General features: G+C 36.3%; 1 protein-coding gene across 17 annotated transcripts in view; it reads left to right on the forward strand.

Annotated features, from left to right (window-relative positions):
• The window catches only part of TENM2 (teneurin transmembrane protein 2), a 1348016-nt gene that overhangs the window by 258286 nt on the left and 1065740 nt on the right, over positions 1–23990 (forward strand). For all 17 annotated transcript variants that reach the window (XM_064387797.1, XM_064387800.1, XM_064387808.1 and 14 more), the window contains one exon: positions 13899–14028. The gene's annotated coding sequence lies outside the window, so the exon portion shown is untranslated. The remainder of the gene's footprint in view (positions 1–13898; positions 14029–23990) is intronic.

Raw genomic sequence — 23990 nt, forward strand, 5'->3', positions numbered from 1 at the left:
GGGAAATAAAAAATAAAAGCAACAATTATCATAATAAATTTCCACACACTGCTTGTAAGTTGTGCTGATCTACAACACACCTGGGTTCCTGGGATGGGAAGGGAACGTTCAGGCACTTGGCAAGGGCCTCACGCAGAGGATCCCAGCTCCAGCTCCACATTATCCCAGGGAGGTCAGAAATTCAGCACTGCAGCCCCTGGGCTGCCTGGAAATGCAGAGTCCATCCTAGTGAGGATGTCACCTCTCCCTCCCTCCTCTCTCACTCTCATTTTATTACACACCTAATGAAAATGTTCACAACGGGAATATCAGTCTCAATCTACTCTAAATACCTGTGGGTCTCTCTAATTCTCCTTCCTCTAAGCTAAGTAGGAGCCAAACTAAAAGAGCAAATTTTTCATGCATGTCATAAATTTCTTCAAACATGCAGATGTAAGAAAAAACAGGATTCTCACAAAACTAGATGAAAAAAATTTAGAAAGGTATTAAAAAAAAATTGATGTTTCTCTGACTGATATTTGAATGAGCTGCAATGTATTCTCACACAAAATACAGGAAAAAGGGGTAATGTGTTTTGGGCTGTTGGTTTTATGTCAGCATTAAGTAAAATTAGTGTCTGTGGTGGTTTTCTTTGAAGCATTGTCTGGCTGTTTGGTTGTATCTGGAGGGTAAAGGTCCATCACTCCAAGTTCCACACAAAGTAAACTAGAAAACAAATCCCTACATGAACATGTTAGCTTTAAATTTGTTCGTCGTGTATTTTTTTTAACATCCTTGATTATTCTAGGTTAAAGGAGGAGAAAAAAGTCATTATGCATTATTTTCTTTCTCTTTGTATATGCTAATTAAATTTTCATGCTTGTAGTGGAATTCCTTTGTGGCATTCTTTATATTTAGAAGGTTAATGGCACAGCATGGACAGGATAGAAAGATGGAGGGGGGATAATCTGAGGGACCTCAGGGATAATCTGGTTCAAGCTATCTTGGCAAAAGCACTGTAAAAACATGGGGTAGATAAGATGGCCCAGCACCCTGCCCAGCTGAATCTTAAATGTGTCCAATATTGAGGAATTTAGCACTTTCCTAGGGAGATTATGCCAATGGCTGATGGTTCTCATTGGAAAAAGTATTCTCCTTGTGTGTAATCAGAATTTCCTCAGAAGCAACTTGTATCCATTACCCCTCCTCTTTTCTATGCAACTCCTTGTGAAAAGAGATTCTTTGGGGTACTTTGATAATTCCAATGTAAAATTTCACAGTGATCTTTTCTGAAAGCACCCATCTGTAGCAAACACATGGGACAACATTCAAAAAAATTTAATATTTTCATAACTTAATGTCATCTAAATGGCTGTGTTTTCATTTGCTGTCTGGAACTAGTTCTTTTAATTACCTTAATTTATAAAAAAATATTTCAAAGGTTTCAAATCTTTACAAAACCTTTTTAAAATTTTAAAGTCAAACCCCACAGCTTTAAACGTAATATACTACTATGCCTCAGATGAATATTTTAAACTGTATGTATAGGATGTCCTTTTCATAATATAAGAAACATCTGCTGTTTGCTTGTGCAAGTATTTTAGAGAATTTAAAAGCTAATCCTCTTTCCACAATGGTTATAGAATCCAATTATTTTGCAAACTGCCACATAACATTTTCTTCCCATAACATTTCCTTCATACCTTAATAACTCTTAATATGAAACTTCCTTAGATTTCTTTTGGAAGCTTCCCAAGCTCTTAAAATGGCATTTCAAAGAGTCTAAATGAGACAACACATCTCCAAGAGATCAGTATGGATATCCCCCCTCCTGCAAATCTCCTCTAAAGAACAGAAAGATTCTGTACAGTTTCTGCTGGCTTCTGAAAGGTTTGGAAGAAACATTATGAAGGAAGGAGCGTTTTCTCACAAGCAAAACAAAATAAAACAGAAGAGGATTCAGTCTGTTTTTTTTCTCTAGTGCATTGGCTCATTGAATCAAGAAGGATTCCCAATTCCTGTTTGCAAGATTCTTGTTTATGCCCATCCTTTAATTATGCTTCAGCTCTAAACTGAATAATTTATTTAGGCTTATGAAATATTTGATCATATCTTATAAAAGCTCGTACTACTTTTAAAGAAAACAACTCTTGTGGATGTTTTATAATAAAATCACAAAGGTTAAATCAAAATGTTTGAATTTTGAAAGGACAGGTTTGTTTTCCTCTTCCTTTTCTCAGCCTTAAGAAAATGAAAATGAAGATTTTATGCTGGTGCAAGACTAAGGCCAGGCTGTAATCCTCATCTCTTGTTGTAAGATTCTGACATGGTAAATAACATTGAACTTCGCAAAATGTTTTAAAATTAACTGGGTAGTTATTAGAATTCACATCTTTGATCTTGTCCACTTCATATCAAGACCCAGAATTAATATCTAAGTAGTGTTTGTATTTATATGTGAGGTTTCATTTTCTTTCCTTCCCACACACACTGATTTAAAAGGAAGTACCATCTCCCCGGTTATGATTACAGGTGTGTCAGTTCTTAAGCTGTCTCCTGGAGAGACTTTTTTTGCAGTTCCACAGCACCTCTGCAACTCATTATCAAATAAAAGCCCATAAGCTCTTTATACGCAGGTGCAAGATTATGATCACTCCTTTATTGTTGACAGAATTAGTGTCTGAGTGCTGGTATTGATAGATATGATGTTGCAGAGGATTTTCTGTCAAGAAATCTTTATTAGTAGTGTATCCAAACATAATGAAAAATCATGAACTTAGGTTCTCATGCTGTGTGCTTTCTTCTGGATCTCTGTAAAACTTGAGCAAAGTTCTTTGTGCCAAAACAAACAGTTTTTCAGACCAGACTGGTTCTAAGATTGAGGCAGCAGCTCGGGAACAGGAGATTTTCACTTACTGATGGCCCCGTGCTGTGGGTGTGTGCTCCCTGCCCCAGCACGTGTCTGCCAAAATGCCACCACATCCTGCCTGGGGACTTCAGCCTGGATCTTTGGTCCCACAGGGACCTGCCTGGGAATTGAAGTCCTTTTCTTCCAGGAACACTCATTGGTGTTAGAGGTAGTGGCTAATGTTCAGAGTTCTCTAATGGTGACCTGAATTAAGGTGTTTTTTCCACGGGATGTTTCAGTGCATTCATGTGTACGTCACAAACATTGGGTTTGGTTTGGTTCAGGGTCTGAGGAGCTCTCTGTGCTCAAAACCTTCTTAGTGGTTAAATTTTATGAACTTTAATTTTCTGTTTTCAAACTACTTGTAGTCTTTCAAAGCAAGGATGTGACCAGTTACCCTCTGAGGGTAATATTTTTTACCTGTATGATGTACAGGTTCTTTATATTGGGATGTTATTGACCTTGTCTGGGGATCAAAACAGGGTGAAGTGTATCCCTGTTGGAAAGCAACCACAAGCCCACACAGCACAAAAGAAATTGAAGTTGGAGGGCCGAGGATGTATCGTGCAACATTGTCATGTTCCCTCATAACTTTTAAATTTACCCATTGACTTAATAAGGAAAACAATCTATTAACTAAAAACAACACCAACCAAAAAAGGATGCTTGTGGATCCTGTGCCTCTCACTCCCCTGCTGTGTTTTTTTGTAGTTAACAATACTGAGATAGCTTTTGATTATTCCTTTAATGTGCGCTGCTTAAGGTTTAATGGGAAATCTGAGTTAAGGACATTGAAACCTATGCAGGCCTGAACTGTCTATCCATGGAATTGCATGCATAACAAATTGTGTGCAAAACTCATTCCTGCACACATTCTAGCACTCTAGCCATTATCACCGATGGAAAAGATACCTGGAAATGTCCTTTTCCCTATAAACTTGTCTTCACACTTAAAAGTATTTTCACAGTTCCTCGCAGGTTGGTGTGGAGCACTCTGATGGAATATATAGAGTGGGTTTGAAATAGAGAGTATAAGGGGAGAAAGAGAACTCTTGAAATACAGGGGAAAAAACCCTTTTAATAAAATGAGAAATCAACTTTTAGAAAAGGGCAGAGGGGAACAGAAAGGTCTGGCAAATAACAGAATAAAAGCAATCTTAAATTTTTTTATATGAAACTGCACCTAATTCATATCAAGTAAGTGTCTCAAAGCGTCCTTTTAAAATATCACCAACTGCTAAAATCGAATACTGTCATTTTATTGTAGTAACTGTAGGTTGACTTATTTCATAATTGGCTTGGCTAGGGAGCTCACCTGGAAGGATTTTACCAGTAGCCATTCTTATCAATTTTTTAATAAATCCCACAGATTGGGTAAAGTAAATAATGAATGGCATAGTACTGGGTAAGTCAATATTTAATTTAATATAGGTTCTGGGAAACTCACATTTTACATGCAGATATTACTATAGTTCTTTTTTAAGTAAAAAAATATATATTTTGTTTACAAAAGGTGAAGGAGTAGAATTTATACGGTTATTCTTGTAAATTTTAGTTGATATTAGTGTTTCATAGCTTCAGATTAATAGAGGATGTGATGGGGCTGTGCTGACTGCAGAAAACACCAATAATTTTTCTGAATCTCAAGATCTGTTCAATTGCTATTAGTTCCTGTAGGCTCAGCAAGTGTGCAAGGATATATTCAGCCACAGGGTAACTTCAGTGTGATTTAAGCACAGGTTTAAATACCATTTCAGTTAAGGTGAAACTTAAAATAAGTTTCAGTACAAATTATTTCAAAATTAGTAATTTTGCTGAATTTTCTTACAACTTAATATTCTCAAGTTGTTTCTTTATGGGCATTTTAGAACACTATGAAAGGACAATTTCCTCTTTCACCAGCAGCATAAAATATCTTACATAGAAAATTTTGTGCTTAAAATAAGGGTTTTTTTGCAAATAACATCTTCCAAATAGTATTCCTTCTTTATTTACTGTTATGGTAACTTGACTATATGGACTTTTTTTGAGTTTTGAAATCACAAAAGGTAATAAATAACAGTCTTTAATGCTGCAGGTCTCTGATAATTAGTGCATCATCATAATTAGTATCTTATCATCTGAGTACTTCAAAGGAGAAAAAAGCAACAAACACCTCAGAAAAACTATACAAAGGCTACAGACTGGAGAGCTGGCATCTCATAGTAGAGAGATTTATGTGGTCTATCATAAAAAATTTAGCTTTTCTACTGTTATTAATCACCCACATCTGTTCCTAATGTTTCCACATGACACCATTGACTGGAGAAAAGAAGCTGCTCCAGATGAAAAAGGGTAAATTAACACTGGTTAAAAATGAACTTCCATAAGAAGAACCAGGATAACTTAAATTCAGCTTTTTTCCTGTTTTGAGAGCTATTTTGTGGAAATCTGGCAAATTAGAGTAAACTTTACCAGGGGTGTCTCCTGGGTACCAGGGGTGACCCCCTTCAAGGGGAGAGGGGTTACAAAAAGCTGAGAGGTCACAAAAAGCTAAGGGGTTACAAAAAGCATCCTGAAGCCTTTGTTGGGAGGGCTGTGAGAAAGTGACGAAGGTTTCCTTCTTTCTGTTGGGAACCTTTTGATATTGGCAGTTTGTTTCTTCCCAGTTTTAGGGTGAATTTGGTTTGTTTTTATACAATTTAATCTGCCTTTTTTTTTTTTTTTTCTTTCCATTTGTTCCATTGTTCAGTCTTTTTGTTTACTTTGTTTCCTTTAAAACTGATTTCATGGGAAAGGAAGAATATTGTCCTCCTGGACAGATCCTGGTTTGTGGCCCCCAGCACCACCTGGGGCCTCTCTTGGTGCTGCCTGAGTCCTCTTCCAGAGCACACTTTTGCTGGAATGCTGCTCATTCACTCCATGGTGAATAAGTACCTGTCATCACTATAAATTTAAACTAACTAAAACTAATTCAAAGAACAATTACCTAATTGCTAGACAATTGCTGCCAGAGCTAAACAAGACTAGGCAAGACCCTGGACTGTCTGGATGATACAAAGCTTGTAATCAGAGAAAAGCTCTGTCTTGTCTTTCCAATAGAGCCAAACACATTTGTTCTTTGATTTATTTATTTTTTTTTATCATGGAAACATGGAGCTAAAATATATGTATAAGTCCATTAAACAAAAGATATAAACATAAGGCGGGGTCACTACTGTTGCTAAAATCTGGCAAATCTTGAACTTGTAATGGTCATTACTGTTGTTTTATAAAGGCAGAACATAATGACTATAAAAACCTTTTATAACAGGAGATATTCAACCACAGCTCAATCCTCTAAAATGTAAATTCTATTATTATTTCCTTGATAATGAGAGCCTATGTTTCAAAATATAAAATTTATATTTATAAGGTTATAATATATATAACTATAAGGATTTAATCTTGGTTCCCTGTTTTTTAATTGCTTAAGCATAATTTGTCTATTCTATACCTTAAAACATGGCAAAGGCAATGAGCAGCAAGGTGACATTACTAAAGTTCTTTTATTTAAAAAAACACAAATTGTGTTTCTTTACTGATCCCTTAAAATACTGTTATTAAGCATTGGGAGGTGAAGATATCAACTGAAATAGCAGGAAGTCCTGAAGTCCTTCAGGAGGGTACAGTCTGTAGGAGGCCTCATACAGCTCAAATCTCCTGCAGAAAAAGCTTTTTTCTCTCAACAGGTAAATCAGACTTTGTTTCAGTGTAAGCCAAAATCCTGCAGGTGTTTTAGGATCATTATCCCCAAGGAAGAGACCAGGACACAGTTAAATATAGAAGTTAGTGAAGTTAGTGTAAACAATTGTTTTTAGACACAGGGGCAGTACAGACTTGCCTTTGATGCAAAATTGTTTGTATATCTTTTTCTTTTTGTTGTATTTGCTCATACCCGGAATTAACCCATCCCAACTCTTCAAGTTTGAAGCAATTGGAACATGACAACACACTGCTGCCTACAAAGGGACCAGCTACTTGGCCTGTGGATAGGCAGGCTACTTAAAGGCTGGACCTGAAAGAATCTGTGCTTATAGCAACCCAGGGCACTGTAGGACTCTCTGGGGACAGTCAGTCATCACTGGATAGAAAACTCAGCAGCAGCCCTGCTGACTGGAGAGCGTGGTGGAATATCTTATTGGAAATGCTGAATGGTGTCGTAAAGATTTCCTTTGTTTGGACATTGTCCATTCCAGTCCAGGTGTCAAAAATCCTGACTTTGTAGTGGAAGGACATCAGCTGTTGTTACAAAATCTGAATTCACTCCGTTTGTTAAGTTCATGTTCTTCTGTTCTGTAGGGAATCTTTATTTTGACTGGTGCTCCAGTTTTAAGGGCTTGGTGAAACGTGAAATCCCTCACAAAAGCTGGGATTAGATGTTCTTGGGGAGGCATGAGCTGGGGCCCTGAGTCCTGTCAGCACAGCTGTTCTGTGGCTGTGTCATACAGAGCCAATGAGATGGGCACCAGACATGGTTCCTTTATTAACAGATGAAGACTTCAATATTGCTTGATTTAGATGCAAATATCTCTTAAGTAAATATTTCTGTGATTATCTGCTTAGGGAACTTAATTCTACCTTGAATATGATAGTCAAGGATATTTTGTAAAATACCAATTTCTAAAAATATTTTTAATGTCCCCTCTTTCCAATAAACTTTAAATCACCCAAATTATACATTATAATTATCACCTACATGGGATTCTTGTCAGAAGAGCCAGAAGATGAAGTAGGTACAAGACCATTCTTTCTCCATTAATTTACATTCCAGATGCCTGATTAAAATGTTGTGTAATGCCAGAAAGCTTTAATGTCCAGGAAAATGTATGATATCATATTCTATTTTAAATTTAAGGTGTGGAGTTTTATTTTGTTTTGGTTTGGTTTTACCCCCCCAAACAATCTTCATGAAAATTAGTAACTGCTCTATTTATAACTGCTCTATAAATAAGTAGCTTCTTACTTATTCACAGGGCAGTTTTTCATTGCACTTCTACCTTCATAAGGGAAAGCAGGTCTACACCATCCTAGTGTTATGACTGCCCTGGGGGCAGCAGAGTTTATTTCAGCCAATTAAAATAACAATTACTGTTAGAGACACTAATAGGAACACCCTTTTGCTCATGAGTTCTACAACCCAGATGGTATGATTAAATCACCTCCAAATTATTTCATTGTACTGATTGCCAGCCCTCTAAAAGATTTTTTACTAAAAGTATGGTGTAAAACTCTTTCCATTTGCATAGTGGTTTTCCCAGTTTCTTTGCCTAAAAGCAGTATGTTAATACAAACACTGCTGGAAGTTGTATTATCTGATGTAAAGTAAGATAAAGTTGTCTGGACTCTTTGCATTATTATTTATATGTTATACAGAAATTTTTATGTAAATTTTCAGATTATGCATAAAACTATTTTGACCCAGCTGAGCATGGCTGCAGCTTAAAAAGTGAATGAAATTAAATACATCTGCTGAATATGATGTTTGAAGCTTTGCAAAATATGTGTTGGAACACATTTACAATATCACTGTTTCATATTAGTGTGTACCTTGTCTGAACTGTGGACTTAGTTATTTCACTGGGCCTGTTACAACTGCTTCTGTTTGTGGTAAAGTTCTGCTTGGTTATGTTGAAGCCAGTTGGGATAATTTCAAACATTTGCATATATTTTAAGAAAAAAAAAGAAAAATATTCCTTAGATTTTGATCTTATTAAGTCAGAAACAACTTCATTCAGAAAAGGAAAGGTGTTTATTCTTCTTTGAGAACCACAGAGTCCAAAAAACAGTTTAAAACTACCTTGTATTGGTTTTTCTTATGATGGTTGCATCCAGTCCCTCTTTCATGCCTGACTGAGGTGCAGTACAGCAAAGAGAAATCTGAACATCTTGTCACTACTCTGCTAATTTCTCTATCTTAGCAATTTTTCCTACAAAAGAGCATTGTCAGGATAGGTGATACCTGGCTGGCTTCTGTACCTCCAGGTTACTGTTCCGTGGTGCTGGGGACATTTTAAGATCTAAACTGCATTAGTTTAGAAAGCTTTAGAAAGTTTGTTAGTACAGGTCAGCTTGGAGTTCAAGCTTTTAATTGATAATAAATATAGTTTTAACCCTGCTTTCTAAAAATTCACATAGTGTGATTTACCAATTCACTTCTGTGTGCCCCATTAAAATCATGTCTCAAATACGAATGAAGTTTTTCATTCAGGTATTCTTGTTCACAAGTGTTTTCTTCAGCTCTCCTGATTCTCCTCTAATGTACAGTCAGGGAATCTTGTAACACTGCATATCTCACAATGACTTTGCACAGATATGATTGTAGTATATTCTGTTAAGAAAAAAAATACAATGGTAAATAGCCTTGGTGTGTCATTTATGTTATGCTGAGATACCACTGTTTGCAGTCTTTTTAAGCAATACATATTTAGATTATCTTAAATATAAAGGATTTGTAGAAAGGATCCCCATCCCTTTCCTTGATACAGTTTAGACAAGAAATAAAATGAACAATCACAAATTAAATTGTATGAGCAAAGAAATGGATTAATAGATGGTCTCAGGGTTCATATTATTTATATTTCTGTATTAGATGGACAGTGAATCCTGCCATGCATAGCAATATGGCCTATTTGTAAAATAGAGAAGTAGTTATTCATTCACATGGGCAGATACATTGTTTTTTTTTAACTCTGATAACTTAAAAATGGAAAAAAAAAGGAGCTCAAAATACAATAGTATTTATTCCTTGTATGAGTTTGATTTAGATCACAAGACAAAATGGTTTTCCTGTTCTCTGGTACGGATGTACAACCTTGGAAATGTCAATAATCTTATCCATTCCAAAGCAAATATCCTTTTGATAGTTTCTTCTTATCTGTGGCTTCCAATCTTATGTGTAGCAGTGCACAGGACCGTGGTCACCAATCTGCAAGAACACTGGCAGGGATTTACAGATGCTTTTACCCGAGCAGCTGTGACTGCAGCAAAGCTGGAAAGAGCAGCACCCCTGGCCGGAGGGAAAGGCAGCCCCTGGCTCCTGCTCAGCACAATCCTCCTGCTCACTCTGCCCTTGCATGGTGTGCTGAGATTCCAGGTGAAATTTGAAAGAGAAATGGAGAGGCTGGATGTACTCTCTGGGAAGGAAGAAGGAAGGAGGTAGAAAATAAAGAGGCACAGTCATAATACTGTAATTAGCTTAGTCCTGCTTCTACCAAGCTGTTCTTACATCTGAGCCATCTGCTGAATAATTTGAATCACCTCCTTGTTACTGGACAGAGTTGAGAGAAAAAAAAATCACATTTCTTAGGAATTTTCATGTCCATTGGTTTGACTCATTTACAACTTATCCTTTCAGAGTGCCACTGAAGCTCACCAGCCAATTTAAGCTGAAGTTTTACAGCGACTATGGATTTTTATTTAGTTATTTGCATTATTTGCATTGTTGTGTTCTAAATGGTCTTCTGTGTAGATTAGTTTTGAATTTATGTAATAAAAATTTCTGAATTGCCATGTTTGTCCTTCAACATTTCTCTTGCTGAAAACAACAGGCGTGCAACTTCTTTTTTGATCTTTGCTTTGATCAAAATTAATTTCTGGATTTTAAAATATCTGGAGTTCATGAGCATATGGTGCTGCTCAATAAATGGCTGGAGAGGTTAAACACTTGCAGTATTAAAATTCTACATTTTTAGATGGAATTTTTGATACTTAGGCTTGTAAAAATAATTTAATCTTTGATGGCTCCATCATGGAGATCAGAAAACTCCATTTGTGTTTTCCACAAGTGGTTAAAACTAAACTGCCTAAATAAAGGATTGAGATACTGCAAAACTCTCCCGGGGGTATAAATCCATCATTTATGTATTTAATATCTGGACCCAGAATATCTTTGGTGCTGGTGGTAGCAGCTCTGAATCCTTTCAGTAGATCTGAAGTTTCTTTTCTGCTCTGGCCCTTGGGGAAGCACAGTGGCCTTCTTTCAGACTGCAGTAAATTCAAATAATTGAAATTTTGAGACCCAGGGATCTGAATTTTATTTTAAAGATAAGGGATTTCTCTCCCTTTTCAAAATCCATACTGACAATCTAATGTTGAATATGGACCACAGACTGTCAGACTTCCCAAGTGAAGGTATTGTAAACTGAAAAGATATTTTTGCACTCTGTCAGCTTCCCTCTTTCTCTCTCATTATAGCTTCATAAATTTTCAGTGTATTGTGAAAGTTTCAAAAGAGGGTGGAGTTCCTACTCCTTCAAAATTTAAAGTCTGGTAGCTAAAGGAATTGGCATGATAATTATGCTCCACTGTCTTATTTTTTCTGCTTTTGTTTTCCTTTTTTTTTTTTTTTTTTAATTTTAAATATGAGGATTCCATGCCTTTGACACTCATAGGTTCACTGTGTCAGCCTGGCAAGCTGGTGACCTAGAAGCATTGCTACAGCTGTAAATTCTTGCGGCAGACAAACTGCTAGCCTTTTCTTTTATCAACAATTAACAAAAGCAGGAACAGCCAAAACAAACAAACAAACAAAAACAAACAAAGAAAAAAAAAACACACACAAAAAACCCAGAAAAGGTAAGAGTTTGTGAAATACTTTGAGTACAAGTTTTGCAGAGGAAATGACCAAACCTTCCGCTTATCTCAGGAGTTCAGTTATTTTCCACTCTTTTAATAGAAAAATAACTCTAAGCCTGAGAGAGGTGAATATGCTTATGTTGCCTCATGTTGGTTTAAAATGGAGACCCCTTTTAAGTCAGAGAATCTTTCTGTGACATCCATTCCTTAAGGAAGCATTCCCCTGTGTTGAGGTGGAGAGGGGAATGATCCAGGATGTATTTTTGGTACTTAAGGCTGTGTGAAGCACCAATGCAAGCAAGAGTCCAAGGAGGTGTTAGACAAAGCTTTGACAATTAGCATATCTTCATTAAAGTCACTATGCTGCACGTGCTTGTACAAGGTCTGGAAATTTTTCATTTTCTATAATTATTTTCCAATGTTATGCCTTGGCTTTGGCAAGTACTCAGAAAAAAGAGCAAATGTTTAGGCTCTCTTTCCAAATCTGAAGTTACATGAACAATGACAGAACAAGACTAAATTCTGGCACTGTCCACTCAAATATGCATGATCAAAGATTACATATAATTCATGGCATTATCAGAAGTAGTCACATATTAAAGTTTAATTCAGAAATCAAAAAGCTTGGTGCCCAGATCATTTAAATGGACTTGTGTGAAAGGTGCTGTACTTAAATCCCTATATAAAAAATATAAAGGACTGTAAGCCAGACATCTGCATGATCAAGCTGGTTTCCAATTGCAAAAAATTTTTTTCAGAAGCTGAGCTGAACATCTTTGATATTTTTTTAAAAAATATATTTGGAGTTTTCTCTAACATTTTCTGTTTAAGATAAATTAATCAAGGGGGTGGGATTCATTACTTTGAGGTTAGTCCATGCTTATTATAAATGTATCAGCAGCCTCAGGGAAAGCAACCAATCCATAGCAATTGAGTGTCTAGAGGCAGCAAGATGGGGAGATGATGTAATTAGCGCTGCATAATGAGTCACATGATGGAAAAAAAAATCCTTACATGACCCTGTTTTGTCTGAGAGGCCAATGTGATTGTGCATGCTTATTGTATTTTTCCATTTTTTCTTTATTTCATGCTTATGTATCAGATCAGTTGAATGAATTAATCTGATTATTGATACATTGCATGGTCACCACCCCAGGCCCTTTTTGAGTGGGCTTTTTGGGCTAATTGATAGACTAGTTTGTTTGGAAACTGGAAAGTCATACTGGGTTTTGTTTGTTTATTTGTGATCTTTGGATTGAAATTTATTGTCTGGTATTTTATAATAGCCTAGATTTTATCACTGTGATTTCCCCAGGAGACTAAGCTAACAACTTCATATTTTGCAAGGTCAAGGTAGATTTTGGGGGAGGAGAAAAATCCATGTTAAATTCCATGTATGGCTCATGTTCAAAAGAATTGGCATTATATCCACATATTTCATTGCGTAGCTTGGAATTCACCCACGTTTTTGACCATTTACTGGATTGAATTCTATTGTACAATATTAAAAATAATATTGCAAACAATGATTTGGACAATATGAAGCAGCTAGAAAATGTGACAGGGAATTGACATTTTCCAGAGAAGCACCTATATTGTGGATTAGATGGGTGGACGGGAGTCCTGGGGCATTTGAGAGAAGACTTGTGCCTATGTTATTTCTGGAATAACTTCAGTGTGTTTATGGCATCTGGTCTTGATAAATGGTGCACTGTGTGGAGATGTAATCCTGCTACTCCATAACACACACAATATAGGAGACTGAGTTATCTCCAGGGTTAGGTTCTTGCAGTGTCTTGGGTCTCATGGGTGGACACGTGGGATTGTTGAATCCACACATCCCTCCTGTGCAGAGCTTTGCCACCCTTTGGACATTGCTACACAGCCAGCAGTGCAGTTTCCAAAGCTCTATGTGCATTGCAGAAGCTACATTGAAATAAATATTAGAAGATGAAGTATATCATAATATTGGAACTTATATATTAGCATATAACTATTTAAAATAATAATTTGGGTATTGTCTCAGATCATTGTGCCACAGAAACCTTTTACAACTGTGGCCTAAGGGTATTTAACTTTGAAGAGCAGGCTGCAATGTTAACACCAGATATTCGCAAAAAGACATTTCTTTATGGGTTTATAGATCCCCATATATTAGGAGTAAAATACAGGGCACCTATCACAGAGCACCAGGTGTGCACCGTAACGAGTCTCAGGGAGGCCACACATTTTAGCCACTAGATGAGATATTCATACACACCACCATCAGAAACTTCCTAATGCTTTTCTTGCAGCATGCTTTCTGTGGCCCAGACTCCCTGATTGTTCAAAAATAAAAGTCAAATTGAAAATTTAGACAATAAATCTAATGATTTTTTTTTTTTTCATTTTGGTGTTTCCTTGTCTTTTCATTTAGATGTAATCACTGCAACGGCAGACTGAGGGCAAATGAAATTAAACCAGTTGGGTGAATTAGCTCAGCAAGGAATGGTTCACAGGAGAGTTTTTATCTACTCTTTCCACAGACTGTATGTGCGTAATTGCAGGTAAGGGCACTGGCTACATTTTCTTCAATAGAACAATTATAATAGGAATTATAATTAAAGGTCTGATATTATACTCATGACTAGATATTTGGATCAAAATTGTACATGTCCTAGCTTGAAGCGTGTTCTAAAAATGTATTTGATTAAATTTATATTTTATTGCATCCCTTCAGGGGTATGATTATGCAGCCAAAATTACTCAGTTAATTTTAAAATTATGCTTATAAAAACTGGCTATTTTTTATTAAGTATTTCAGACTTGGAGTGCACTGTTTTTTATACTGAGGTATTGTTCAGAGGAAAGTTCATATATGCATATCTCTGCATATTACAGTACCATGCTTGTAAAATTTCCTCAGAGTAATATATATGATGTACCATAGCATGAATTCGAGGTGCCCAAGACCTTTTGAAAGGCCATGGCAGAATCAAGCACTTAATTACTGTCTGTGACAACAGCAATCTCATGTAAATGTCTCAGTGCTGTGTGCCACAGAGAGAATGAAGACATTTATTACTCTGCACATAATGCTGTGCCAGATTTTGTGCTAGCTAATAACAGAAAATCTTATTTGTCACTGCTGCAAATACTCTGGAGGAGGACTAATGCTTTTGCAAAATACTGTAACTCAGATCATCTCCAGCTAAAAACCAGCACAGAACGTGAATGTTGCTCAGTGGCCTCAACAAAGGTGCATTTCATAGTAGCTTAATCTAGAATCCAGTGTGCAGATTTTGGAGAGATGCATATGATACATTTAGCAGACAACATGGCCATAAATAGTTTTCTGCTATAACATATTGGTGAGGCCTTTGAACCTGAAAAAGAAAGCATGACAATAAATAGCAGGTGACATTTTCAGTGTGAGCCATCAGCTTACATTTCCAACACACAGGGCTCTATTTCTGGATGTATAGCAAGCACATAAGTGATTTTTTGAAAACTTTGGAAATATTCTCTAATTTTTCTTGTATATAAAACATGTTTCTTCTTTAGAGAAGTCTGACAGAATTTAGAATAGATAACAGTGAATTAGAAAGTTTACAGAATTCATTGATAATGTATTTAATTTCAATGTATTTTAATACATTGATAATGTATTTTAATTTCATTGTACAATATATTTGGTGTCAATATAGGAAAATAATGGTGCTGATTTAAAATCATAGTTGGTCTAGTAATCCATATCTTGACTTGACCTGGTATTAGATCAGCTAGAGAACAATCTGTACCTTTGCATATTCTAACTATTTTTGTGAAACCTGTTACTTCTGTTGAAGAACTGTTATATCCTCATCCTGCTAATGAAATATATGCTAAGATAGAAGTTTCAGTGTGTACCTTGATTTATTTTGTTTTCATAGTTTTCTGCGAAGAGATTTAAAAGCCTTTATTTCATGCGTCTTTTAAGATATTTCACAGAACATGTTGGATGAATTTGATGGTGTACCTAAAAACAGGAATTTGTTTTAGTCAAAAGAACATTAAAAATGAAAAATAATAGGATTCCAGCTTGAAAGTAGGGATTTGGTTCTGCACAATCTTGTTTATCCCTAGGCCTGGTAAATTGAGTTTCTCATTTCTGTTAATTGTGTGTATGTAAGAGTGAGTAAGGAAGGTGGGAGCACTCCCAGAGCACAGCTGCTGTTTCTGCACTGGATCCTTGCAGTGCACCTGCGTTGTGAGGAGCTGTTTCCATTGGAGCACCTGCTTGCTGCTCTCCCCTATTCTCTTTGTGAATATCTAACAAGTGGAGAGAAGCTGGAGATTTTTTTTTTCCTTCAGGGATCAGTGAGGACAAAACCAAAAAGAATTTTGCAGGATGAAAACAGCAAGGGCTGAGTATAAGTAGATGAGAAGGTTTCTCAACTCTTTTGTTCATCATCAGAAGTATTCTAAGTGATCTTTTGATATGAGATCCTTAAAATATATCAGAAATGCCTGCATTTCTTTTCTGAACCCTCATTCTACAGACCTAACTAGTGTTTTATTTGGTACACTTTTCCTTGAAGGTTAGAGGGGCAGATAAAATACAGCTTCTTCCTAGTCAAGGAAATCCTGTTTTGTTTTGGGGTTTTTGTTTTTAACTGTGAACAGTAATTGTAAGATTGATGTAACAATGTCTGTTGGTAAATAGTGCTTTAACTTTTTTTACCTTCTAAAGAAGTTCTGTCCAAATTTAGAAAAATGAAGAGATTTTACCATTCATTAAAGCATTTCTGGTTGAATGGTGTATGTGAAATTCCTAAAAAAAGCATGGCATTATATAAAAAACATCCTTAAAAATTGGGATGTTAACTTTATATATACACATATATACATGTATATAACCTCTCCTGTTTTCTCTGTACAAGGGGAATTACATTCCTAGCACTAGTAACAGCATTCTCAGATTACCCAGTTTGTAGATATACATCTAAAATGTACATTTTTATCTTTGCATTCTCAGTGCTAATATCAACAATATTATAGAGCTAAAATTTTATTAGTTCACAGTCTCACAAACATTATACTACCTCAATAAACAAGGGGGATTGAAAACTAGTACTCAAGAATGAATAGTAAGAAAATAAGAATTCTGATGCCCTTGATTCTGGAGTTAATTATGCAAGCCAACTCCTGTTGTTACAGATGGAAAGCTATAATGTCTGGATTCAGAGATGTGTAGGTGTCTAACTCCCATTGAATTCAGATGAGAATTAGGTTCCTAACTACCTTTCTGAGTCTGGGATAAAGTGATTTCAGCACCATTCAGTGTCATTAGTGTGGAATTTCTGCCTGCTTCAATGCAATTATTTTGCATTTACTCTGTCTCAGTAACAATAAAACTCTGGCCACAGAGTTAATTTGTTGACTATAAATGGTCTGTGATTTTACTCTTTTGAAAGAGAAATCTTGCAAAAGAAACCCTATTGAGAAAGTGTATTTGTATCTGAAGGAAAACCATTCTTCTCCAAGGTGTATCCACATGCCTTGCTTGGATTGCTTGCAGCAATTTCAAACATTACTGCAGAGTCTGACTTAGAATGCAGAGGGAGCAATGTGTCTATATATTAGTAAGGCCTTTCATTAAATCTTTACTTTTAAAAATAATTGGTTCTTTTAATCTATAATGGAACATGGACTTACAGGCTGTCTGTGATTAAAATTAAACCTTATTTGTCTTTTAATATGGTGCTATGTTCATCTGTAATTGAGTGGGGATCGATGCCAGCCGTGTGATGGGCAGTAAGCTTATCCAACATGACGGAGATAGATTTCAGGGAAGACAGACTTTGCTGTTTCTATGTACAAGTGGGATGAGTAGACCATATCAGCAACATTTAATTATTCTGTAGGTAATTATTCATTTGAGGGACACAACTTTCAGAGCAGTATTGGAATAGAAGGAAGACCGATACAATTACCATTTGGCTAAGTACACTGTTTGCACTGGTAGCTGGGAAGTCATAATGAGCTTTTCATTACATTTGAGTAAAGGAATGTTTTATGAAATAATAAAGGCTCAGACTAATGTTTAGTATAACAATACTGACTTGGAGGAAAAGAAAAATAAATAAAAAAAGAAACCAAATGATAGATCAGTATCATGGATTCACTGTGGTTTTTTTTGTTGTTTTTTTTTTCTTTTTGTTAAGATCCTTTGCTCTTGCAGAATCAGAAAACAATTTAGTTTGAGAAGGACCTCTGGAGGTTAAGTAGTCTAACCCCTTTGTTACAGTTGTTCTCTTCAGACCAGGATGTTCAGGTCTGCTCCAGTTGAGTCACACAGAATCACAGTCTTGAACAACTTCAATGTAATGGAGATTCTGTGCCCTCTTTGGGCATATTTGACCACTTCTGTGGTAAAACCAAGTATCTAATCAGGATTTCTGTGTAACAACATGGGATTTTTTTGTCTGTCAGTCTGTATCTCTCAGAGTGGAGCAAGTTGCAGAGAGAGTAATGTGTCTCCTTAGTGCCCTCTTCTTAATGCTGAACAAACCTGCCTCTTGACGTCTTTCATGTGTTCCTTATTCCTTATCCCCTCCCATCCTGGTGGTCTCCACTGGATTCATCCCAGTGTGTTAGTGTCTTTATATTTTATGAGGGCTTTGCTAAACCTCAGTGGTTTCCTATCAAGCCACGTCTGCAGTGTGTCCCAACCCCTCAGGACAGCAGCCCTGTCCCCCACATATCGACTGATGCCCCTCAATTTGTTGTCATCCACAATTCTGCTGGGAGTGCACTTTGTTCTCTCATGTCCTGCATTAAGGAAGGCAGTTCCCAGTGTTAGTCCCCACACAGATCCCTGGGAGACACCACTGTGTGGATTGTCAGCTGGGCTTCAGGCACTGTGCATCCTGGATCAGTTCTGTTCCTGCCTTGTTGTTCCCATCTCCAGCTGTCACTCACCTGCTGGGTGACAAGACAGCTCTGGGAGACTGTGCCAAAAACCCTCCCAGGGTATCCTTCAGCACCCTCAGCACATCTCACATCATCCCATGAATCTCTGCATGTCCAAGTAGGCTGAGAAATCTATATTTCTTTTCCTCTGCTGTGGGTACTGCTTCACTCCCACAGAAAAAAGTGAAAGGATGTACTGCTTTTAAAGCTGAAAGGAAATTAATGAATCCTCCAAAATGTTATGCAGACTTTCATAATGAATATGTTTCCATCCTGCTTAAACAGTCTTACTTTAAAATGTGTTTTTCTATGTGAACTATTGTTCAGGAAAACTAGATTTCTTTCACTGAATTTTCTGTCTCTTGTGCCACAAGCAATTCTTAGCCCTATACTGCCTGCTAAGCCATAAATATTAATTTGCTACCAGTGATACTAGAGGAGATACTCAGTTTTATTAGGAATGGCTGTGAACTGGAAGGGCTATGACCAGAGCAGGTATTATTTAACTGCTTGAATTTTCATCACTTTATTTTTAGAGAGCAAATAATGGTGATTCTCTGTCTCTTTTTTTTTTCCATGGGGATGTTTAAATAGTGATATTACAATGGACGAGCTGTTAAACCAAATGACTTTTTGTCTTGGTTTGGACAGATTATGTTTGTTCAAAGTTTCCCTTTTCTGTTCATTTATTTCTGAGTATCTTTCAGCTGCAGTCTACCAAATATGTCTTTCTTTGTCTATCCAATTGGAAGATCCACTGATATATTTATCATTTCCTTGGTTAGTGCAATGTGGCATTTGATCTTCATAAGTTCCTAGCCTGTCCTAAAGATGATCATAAAAAAAAAATTGTTCAAATTAAGAAACCAGTCACTAGGACTTTTGCTAATTTATTTTTTTTGCAGTAGCACTAATAGTGAATATTGTTGAGTAAGTAGTGAGTAGTAATTGTTGTGGTTTAATCCCAGCCAGGTTTAATAGTGAGTAAATAATTGTTGTGGTTTAATCCTAGCCAGCAAATCAGGCACACAGAGTTGTCCCCTCAGTGGGATGGGGGAGAGAATCAGAAGGATAAAAGACCACATACTCATGGCTTGGGATAAAGGAAATTTAGTGGGTAAAGCAAAAGCTACATGCAAACAAATCAAAATAAGGAATTAATTCCCCACTTGCCATGGGCAAGCAGGTTTTTGGCCATTCTCAGGAAAGCACAGCTCCATGACATGCATCAGTTACTTGGGAAGACAAACACCATCATTAAGAAGATCCCCCCATGTCCCTGCTTCCTTCCTATTCCCGCTAGTTTGTACTCTGAGTACATCCAGTGTGGGGCATCCCTGTGCTCACTCAGGGTCAGCTGGCCCTGCTGTGTCCCCTCCCAGCTCCATGGGCACCCCCAGGCTCCTCATGGCTGGGGTGGGTGAGGAGCAGGAAAGGCCTTGACTCTGTGTGAGCCTCGCTCGGCAGTAAGGAAAACATCCCTGTGCTAGCAAAGCATTTCCAGCACAATCCAAAACACAGCCCATACCAGGTGCTGGGGCGAAAATTAACTCTAAAAAAACCAGCAAAGTAACTTTCCATTCTTGTCCAGAGTATCATTGTCATGAACTGTAGTTTATTTTATCTTGGTCTGATTGGACTTGTCACTCTAATCAATATAGTTTTTTGATCTAAAGCAAAAATGTAAGAAATTTCACTTTCCATTATGATATTATCAAAAGCTAATTCATTAAGCAATCAGATGCTGCAATGGGCTCCTTATGAAGACATTTTTTAATAGCTGACATAAGTAGCTTAATTTACTTTACTGTGTTATTAAGAAAAACATGAAAAAATCACATAAACCTGGTTTTTCCTTCAGTCATTTTATGCAATTCTCCACATCAATAACAAATACATACAATGACATGCATATGCCTCACCTAGGGCAATGGATTTAGTGATTTACAAAGCTTCTCACATTTACCCTTTAGTCCATTCAATTTATTGTTTATCAATTGGAGGTGTTTTCTGAAATTCCTGTGTGGTATTTTCACACATAGAACCTTAAACCAACATCAGTGCTGTTAAAATACAACTGTTCTAAAGCATTAATAGAAAGTGCTCTTAAAAAATCATTGATCATACTTTTAGATCTCATGACTCTATGTGAGAATAAGAACAGTTCTGTTGTTCATACCTGACCTCAGTTTGGCCGTACATTGGGCAAGAGAGCTTTTCTAAAGAGCTGAAACCAGGTTATTTCATGTGCTTCTTTAAGGCTTCAGAGGATGTAGATACACCACAGAAGTTTAAGTGTGTAACCAGCTGCCATCAGAACTGGTTTTAACTTAAGTTTCGGCTGCAGCTGCTTAGCTGACAAAGCCTAGTGCTTACAGCAAGCAGAAAAATCCATATATACTGCTCTCCATATTTGTTCTCACTGTAGAGAGAGAGGATCTTTACAAGGGTCATCAGATCCTAATCCAATTACAATCCAATCCCATATTATTCACTGTAACTATATATTTATAACATCTGCATGCTCTGGTTCTGGTGAGTGTTAAATCAGGTTAAATATGAGTTTGAACCCCTTTGCATACTGCGAATATAAAACATTTCCAATACCTGCTTCAGCTACCTAGTGGCAAGTTCTTATTTTGTCCTAATTATGGCTAAACATCACCAATATAGCAGCTTATTTCAGTAAAAGCCTCAGTGCAACAGCAGTCTTTGTTTTAGTCTCTATTTTAGGAGTTGTTGGTTAGCAAAAGGAGGTGGCACTGGATTCAGGGAAGTTTCTGAAATAGCTTTTGAACTTTTAACACAAAGGGTGTTGCCAGATCGTCTGCCAAAGATGTCACCCCTGATGTAGTGAAGCCTATTGAATGCATAGATATGAGAGTTTCCTCCAAAAAAGTAATTTCCATTTTACAATAATGATATGACACTAGGCAGTACATTTCAGATGATTGTTTTACTTTTTCAGTGGTTCAACTCACACAACATTTGGCAGCTCCTTCCTCGCCATACTCGAGGCATGCAATAAAGACTTGCTCAGGAATGGAGTGTCTCTCTCTTAGTATTCATTCATTCATTCTAGTCTTGCAATTTTACTTATTCATGCAGTTTCCATAACATCCAACTGATAGATTGCACATAATTTACACAGATAAATTACACACAGCTGTGACTTCTAAAAACTTGTAGCTCAGGTCAGTACCTCTAAGTTGTAGCTTGAGAGTTTCAGAGATTTAAGTTCTAAATATTTTTCCATCTTGTTGTATCTTTTATATAAAATGAGGGCAGTCTAACAGAAGATAATGGATGATAAAATAATAATTAATGTAGAATATTTTATGAATTTAAGAGCTTGTACTTTAACCAAGACAGGTTCTTCAAGAGCAGTGAGAAATGTCTGCTTTCCAAGACTTACAAAAAACCATAGTGAATTGTTTATGAATTGTTAAACATAACCTATATTTTCTATTAAGACATTCAGACATTCCTAAATGACACATCTAAAAGGCATTGTAAGGAAAGAGGAGGTGTTATTTCAGTGCACAAATCCTTTTGACAAGTACATTCTAATTAGAGGTGAAATATTCTTGCGTGTTCTTGTCTTGCATTTGTGGAGGTTTTCTGTAAACCTCATAATTGGATTGCATTTATTTTCAAAAAAGATTTCTACAATGACTGTCAGCTGCTCACCATAGCTAAGACTAATGGAAAAAATGAGAATTAAATTCCTAGAGGAGAATGGGATAACATCAGAACCTTTATCTCCTTTAAACTAATAACTAGCAGAAATGGATCAATTAAAACTAATTAATTCCACCAAGTAACATTAGTCAATTATCAAAGAGAGAAAGTAATAACTTAAACATTCAGATTTATTTTTTCCTTCAGGAATAACTGTGTTGATCCCAAATAATCACTATGTTCTTACAATGCATTTGTAGCTGCAAAGTTGGAATGATGCATGATTAATGCTGTCAAAGTAGTCTTTCTTTCAGAAATGTACTATCTCCCACTTAGATTTTTAAATGATTGTGAAAGTTTTGGTACTTTTAACTTCCAGATCTGTATTCATTCCTGATAATAACTTAATTCACAAAAATTGAGCAATCTGTGTGTGCAAAAGAAACTTTTATTCTACTAGAAATTTTAATTGTGGGTATGGACCAGACAGATAACCACTTTCCTGAGGAAATGCTCAAATATTTCCTAACAGAACTATAGTGACAGAGCAAGTTCCCAAAAAACAGTCTAGTGCTGTAGAAAATGTTGGGGCTTTAAAGATTTGTAGATGTTTCATCAGTGTTTATTGCTTTTATCCTTCTAAGGACTTATAAAAGTTTTACACTTTGAAATGACAGATTCTCCCCTCCAAAATAATAATGATAATGATAATGATAATGATGATAATGCTGCTGCTGCTGCTGCTGCTGCTGCTGCTGCTAATAATAATAATAATAATAATAATAATAATAATAATAATAATAATAATTTTTAAAAGAAAAAGTAACCCTGAGTTAAAATAACACCTTAATTATTTGTCATTATTTTTGATTGAAGTATGGAATATTCTAAATTCCCAAACAGCTGTGGTGCCTTTGGCAGTGCCAATGGCTGTGTTATTTATTTAATAGCCAGGATCTAGAAGTGGAGATTTTGGACTCATGTCCAGCATCATTGGTGGGTGTTGGTTTTTTTTTTTTTTTACATCATTCTTTCACTTGGAGATGAAGAAAACCCAGCTGTCCATCCGCTGTGGAACCTGGCTTTTACTGATTTGCCTTTTGTCTGCTATTTAACAGATATTAACATTAATATTAATTTCATTAATATTTCTTTATGGCAGAGTTTCTTTCAAAATCAGTAGAAAATAATATCAGTTAAAAGGGTTTCTTGTACAAAACATTCTGCTGGTAGGGATTTGTCCCAGAGAATTCAGAGCAGTTGTTGCTGGATCCCTCTCTCAGCTGTGACACATGGGCTGATGTTGTAACGTTGGATACTGAGAATTTTAGAAGAATTTCCAAGTATTTCCACTCTGGCAGGACCCAGGCCCTTCACTTGACCTAGACCCAAACCAGAGCAGCCTGAATCCCTCCTGTCGTGGTAATTATCCATTTGTGGTGCTGTCAATGTCATTGCTCCACCTTGGAGGCACTGGGGTAATCTCCACAGCAATACAAGGAGTGGTTGCCAAATAACAGCAATGTCTTCTTCCACTTGTTTTTACAATTTATATTTTTTTACTGAGAAAGCAAAGAATAGCAATCAGTGTCATACTTTGAGCAAGAATATGCTAGTGAGAGTCTACAGTAAAAGATAAAACTGCTTGGTCTCCAAGCAATTGTATTTTCTGAAAGACATAGTGATTGCATACTGAATCACGGTTTAATTTTTTGGTGATTTTTCTTTTTCTTTTCTCCTAAAGATGCTCATATTGATATTATAGGGTGAGAAAACTGACTAGCAAATACACATAAATGAAAAAAGTAAATTTCAGGAACTCTCTTAACAATCAGATAATTAGTTGCAAAGTTTTCTATTACTTTTAGATGTCTTATTTGTCCATAATTCAAAT

The sequence above is a fragment of the Passer domesticus genome, chromosome 13, assembly GCF_036417665.1.
Source record: "Passer domesticus isolate bPasDom1 chromosome 13, bPasDom1.hap1, whole genome shotgun sequence".
NCBI classification, from domain to species: Eukaryota; Metazoa; Chordata; class Aves; order Passeriformes; family Passeridae; genus Passer; species Passer domesticus.